Source organism: Stegodyphus dumicola, chromosome X2 (assembly GCF_044657685.1).
Source record: "Stegodyphus dumicola isolate Sdum_Otavi_A_Nest chromosome X2, ASM4465768v1".
Lineage (NCBI taxonomy): Eukaryota > Metazoa > Arthropoda > Arachnida > Araneae > Eresidae > Stegodyphus > Stegodyphus dumicola.
This window is the reverse complement of record NC_140781.1, coordinates 201654094-201659858: the sequence shown is the minus strand read 5'-3', so window position 1 is coordinate 201659858 and position 5765 is coordinate 201654094. Positions and strand designations below refer to the sequence as shown.

General features: G+C 29.2%; 1 long non-coding RNA gene across 1 annotated transcript; it reads left to right on the top strand.

The window, feature by feature from the left end:
* The first annotated feature begins 483 nt into the window (after window positions 1-483).
* Window positions 484-5491, top strand: LOC146993017 (uncharacterized). The gene is made up of 3 exons (XR_015038891.1): window positions 484-546; window positions 2804-2921; window positions 5308-5491. It is a non-coding gene; the product is annotated as an uncharacterized LOC146993017 (long non-coding RNA).
* The last annotated feature ends 274 nt before the right edge of the window (window positions 5492-5765 follow it).

Genomic DNA, 5765 nt, shown 5'->3' with positions numbered 1-5765 from the left:
ACCTGCTTCAAAGCTAACAGTAAATTTTATTTTATTTATTTGTCATTTAAAATTACCTGCTTCTTGTCTTTTGGTGCCAACTTTTTACCAGCGCTCAAATTATTTACTCTTCTCGAAGATCATTATCCCTTTTATTCTGTGTATCCGTAATAACTGTCTAATTTTTGTTCTTTCATTGTTCATGTTGTACCCATACATTAAAATCCCCCTTCGCTTACTGTGCTTCTGTCGTATTAGGAAAATAATTTGCTTTTCTATCGACTTTAGTCGTGATTTTAGTAACAATGTAGCACATTGCTGGAATTTAAAACAAAGAAGGCTACTTTTGAAGTTATATATATTAAGAAAGAATATTAGATATTTCTGTGTGTGTATAATTATTCTTTAATTTTAAAGTAGTTAAAATCTAATGATTCCTTTCCCCCCCCCCTTGGCCTCTTCTAGTGTAATTTGTCATCATTTTTGTGCACTCTTGGATTGCAGAACAGATATCATGAAAGAAAAAGAATGGAGAAATAGTGCAGAGCAAAAAGACATCTGTTGCTGGTAATTCTTGTTTTATATTAACTTTATTTTCACTAGAAATGCTTGAATGTTATAATTTGTACACTGCATTTCTTCTGCGAGTTTTTCTTTCCCTCTGATACATGCCATGTTATGGCTAAATCCATGCAGTCGTTTGGATGTTTGTTTGTTATCCTGTATCTGAACATTGATTTTTAACAAGTTCCTTGTTGAAAATCCTCTTTCACATTTTTTAGTAAATCGAAAGCAGAAATTTATCATTCTAAAAGTTTAACAGTTCATGATTTTTCTGATCTAGGACTATTCAAATGGCATTTTGTGATATTCTTGATCTTAATTAGGATGAAAATCAGTTACTTCCATTTCTAGATCAGTAGCATTGTTATTTAACATATTTGCAATCTTTTACCATTTTTCTTAAATACTAGTATTATGTAATGGGTTTGAAGTGAATGAATTAGTTGGCCTAATTTTAAATACACTCAAAACATCTAATTTAGAAACTAACTTAAGCTCGATGAGATTTTCGAAATGTTTGTTTCAGTTTTCTTATATTTCACGCTTTAGTTCTCGAGATTTTCAAAGTGGCCAAAACGTACATTACATTATGGTAAAAATGTATATTCCTTATATTTGTGTATTATTTTCACAAAATTAATTTGATTTAAAATGAATTTATAATACCTATAATTCAAAGACTTTAGTTCTCTCCACCCCCTCAAGTTTAAGATTTAGTTATTATGTCTGTAAGAATGGCTAAATCATAGAACAAGGTATGTTCAATAATTTCTTCATAAGTTTCGTTTCTGGATTTTTAAATTTCTTCTATGAAACTTTTGTAACAAAAGTTGGGATGGAACCTAGGCAGCCAGACAGAATGTCCCTTCTCTGAGTGAAAATTTCTATCATTTGATTGAAAGTGACTTTACAATATTTCAGAATAAACCCTCTTAACACTAATAAATGTATATAGACTTTTTTTTAATGTTTATGTAATGCGTGTTTTGTTCTTACAATATTTTGAGCTATTATATTACTAATCCTGTATATGAATTAAGACAGTTTAATGTAGAATACCTGCTTCAGTGCTAAAAGTAAAGTATTTGAATTATGTTTTACCGTTCATCTGTTTTCAGACGTAGGTTGTATTCTACAATTTACGGAATTTCTCTTTATTGGACATCTCACATAGCTGACAAAATTTCATTCCTATGTTTAGGTTTTATAGTACAATACGTTGAGCATCCTTACATTAGTATATGACTTTGATTCCTTCTAAAGAAAAAGTGTATCTTAGTTTTCTTTAATTTTTGCTCAAAATTTTAGTATGTTGGTAATTACAATAGTGCTTCCAGGAAATTGCATTTAAATTTTTTGCATCATTTCAAAATGCTGTATGGCATTTGATGTGTTTTGGCTTCCTGTATTAAAGCTGGGCTCGAACCCGGGCAGCCAGTCAATATGTTCTTTCCCTGAGTGAAATATTGCTATAATTTCATTAAAGTGACGTAATATTTCAGGATAATTTCTTGTACATTGGACTAAGCGTTCCTCTCTCATGGATAAGTTTACCTAAGTAAAGAACTTAAAAATAGAAACGGTTCTTACATTAAAATTCTGAATGAAATATTTCTTTTATGGATTATGACTTTTGTTTCCAAGATGTTCTTCGAAATCTGTTTTTAAATTGGTGTTTTTGAGCCTTTTCTAAAAAAAAAATCTATAAAAATATATATATGTATAGCTATTTTAATGTTAATATATTGCGAGTTTGATTATTACTCTTTTTTGATCTGTTATGTCACTAATTCTGTGTGTGAATTAAGATTGTTTAATATATAACACCTGCTTCAATGCTAACAGTAAAGTTTATTTTGTTTATTTGTCATTTAAAATTACCTGCTTATTGTCTTTTGGTGCCACCAGCGCTGAAATTATTTACTCTTCTCGAAGATCATTATCCCTTTTATTCTGTGTATCTGTAATAACTGTCTAATTTTTTTTCTTTCATTGTTCATGTTGTACCCATACATTAAAATCCCCCTTCGCTTACTGTGCTTCTGTCGTATTAGGAAAATAATTTGCTTTTCTATCGACCTTAGTCGTGATTTTAGTAACAATGTAGCACACTGCTGGAATTTAAAACAAAGAAGGCTACTTTTGAAGTTATATATATTAAGAAAGAATATTAGATATTTCTGTGTGTGTATAATTATTCTTCAATTTTAAAGTAGTTAAAATCTAATGATTCCTTCCCCCCCCCCTTGGCCTCTTCTAGTGTAATTTGTCATCATTTTTGTGCACTCTTGGATTGCAGAACATGATATCATGAAAGAAAAAGAACGAAGATGAAAAGAATGGAGAAATTGTGCAGAGCAAAAAGACATCTGTGGCTGGTAATTCTTGTTTTATATTAACTTTATTTCCACTAGAAATGCTTGAATGTTATAATTTGTACACTGCATTTCTTCTGCGAGTTTTTCTTTCCCTCTGATACATGCGATGTTATGGCTAAATCCATGCAGTCGTTTGGATGTTTGTTTGTTATCCTGTATCTGAACATTGATTTTTAACAAGTTCGTTGTTGAAAATCCTCTTTCACATTTTTTAGTAAATCGAAAGCAGAAATTTATCATTCTAAAAGTTTAACAGGTCATGATTTTTCTGATCTAGGACTATTCAAATGGCATTTTGTGATATTCTTGATCTTAATTAGGATGAAAATCAGTTACTTCCATTTCTAGATCAGTAGCATTGTTATTTAACATATTTGCAATCTTTTACCATTTTTCTTAAATACTAGTATTATGTAATGGGTTTGAAGTGAATGAAGTAGTTGGCCTAATTTTAAATACACTCAAAACATCTAATTTAGAAACTAACTTAAGCTCGATGAGATTTTCGAAATGTTTGTTTCAGTTTTCTTGTATTTCACGCTTTAGTTCTCGAGATTTTCAAAGTGGCAAAACGTACATTACATTATGGTAAAAATGTATATTCCTTATATTTGTGTAATATTTTCACAAAATTAATATGATTTAAAATGAATTTATAATACCTTTAATTCAAAGACTTTAGTTTAGTTCTCTCCTCCCCCTCAAGTTTAAGATTTAATTATTATGTCTGTAAGAATGGCTAAATCATAGAACAAGGTATGTTCAATAATTTCGTCATAAGTTTCGTTTCTGGATTTTTAAAATTCTTCTATGAAACTTTTGTAACAAAAGTTGGGATGGAACCTAGGCAGCCAGATAGAATGTCCCTTCCCTGAGTGAAAATTTCTATCATTTGATTGAAAGTGACTTTACAATATTTCAGAATAAACCCTCGTAACACTAATAAATGTATATAGACTTTTTTTTAATGTTTATGTAATGCGTGTTTTGTTCTTACAATATTTTGAGCTATTATATTACTAATCCTGTATATGAATTAAGACAGTTTAATGTAGAATACCTGCTTCAGTGCTAAAAGTAAAGTATTTGAATTTTGTTTTACCGTTCATCTGTTTTCAGATGTAGGTTGTATTCTACAATTTACGGAATTTCTCTTTATTGGACATCTCACATAGCTGACAAAATTTCATTCCTATGTTTAGGTTTTATAGTACAATACGTTGAGCATCCGTACATTAGTATATGACTTTGATCCCTTCTAAAGAAAAAGAGTATCTTAGTTTTCTTTAATTTTTGCTCAAAATTTTAGTATGTAGGTAATTACAATAGTGCTTCCAGGAAATTGCATTTAAATGTTTTGCATCATTTCAAAATGCTGTATCATTCAATGGCATTTGATGTCTTTTGGCTTGCTGTGTTAAAGCTGGGCTCGAACTCGGCAGCTAGACAATATGTTCTTTCCGTGAGTGAAATATTGCTATAATTTCATTAAAGTGACGTAATATTTCAGAATAATTTCTTGTACATTGGACTAAGCGTTCCTCTCTCGTGGATAAGAGTACCTAAGTAAAGAACTTAAGAATAGAAACGGTTCTTACGTTAAAATTCTGAATGAAATATTAATTTATGGTTTATGACTTTTTTTTCCAACATGTTCTTCGAAATCTGTTTTTAGAATGGTCTTTTTGAGCCCTTTCTAAAAAATTATAAAAGTATATATGTATAGTGTACCATACAGTAAAGATTAGCCACATCTTCATTTACTACTGTTACAACATAAAATATACTTCTTTGATAGATTTCTGCAGTTAAATTCAAAAGTTTAAAATTGCATATTGCTTATCATGATCAGATTTTAGCTAACAATTACTTATGTTTTGTCAGATAAATGCTACCAGATGCAGTTAATTATTTTTTACTTGCCAATCTCATGAGACAAGTTTTTTTTTGCTTCTGCAAGACAACTTTACTTTGTGTTGCAAAATAAATTCATTCTCACTCTTTTTGGACTTGCCTACACATTAAATTTAAAATTGTTTTATGATTAGGTAAGATGTGATTATCATAATTTTGTTTCTCTCTTTATCTTGGCAACTTTATATATTGATTCGGTATCCAGGTTACCTACCAGTGGCTGATTGATAAAACTGCTCATATGTTCAGCTGGTGGTTTGAGTTTATTTTCTGACATAAAAATTTTGAAAGGCATCCCCCATGTTTATTTTACTATAATTGAATAATCAAATAATTGCTACTCTGTTTATAGGTACTAAATGTTAAAATATTTTAAATGCTTCCTTTAATTTGCATTCTAATAGTCATTTGTTTAAATTTAATTATGGATTATATTCACATATAGTAATTGTGAGTGTTTTTTTTATTTTAGGTGCTGTGAAAGGCAATGGCAGAGATCCAGTTTATCAAGATTTCTTATATACATAAGAATACACGGATATAAGATTGTTTTGCAGGAATTCAAATAAAATGTGATAACTTGAATTAATAAAAACTGTTTTGAATTTTGAAAAGTGTTTTTCGTCTGTTAATCATAATATAGTGCCATAAATTTCTGAATGTGTTTATTTTTCATCCAAATAAATAGGTTTACAAAAATTTGTCATATTAATAGATATTGCAGGATTTAGCATTATTTTTCTAAGTAAGATATTTTTCTGTATTCCCCATTAAGTAATTTTATCTGCTAAATTACCATTACTTATATACTAAAGGTGAAAGAATAAGCTTTCCTTGAAAATACAAAAATTTGTAGACATTTCAAAAAATTGCTATACGTAAAAAAGTTCTTAAATTGCCACATATGCGAAACTGAAAATGTTATATATA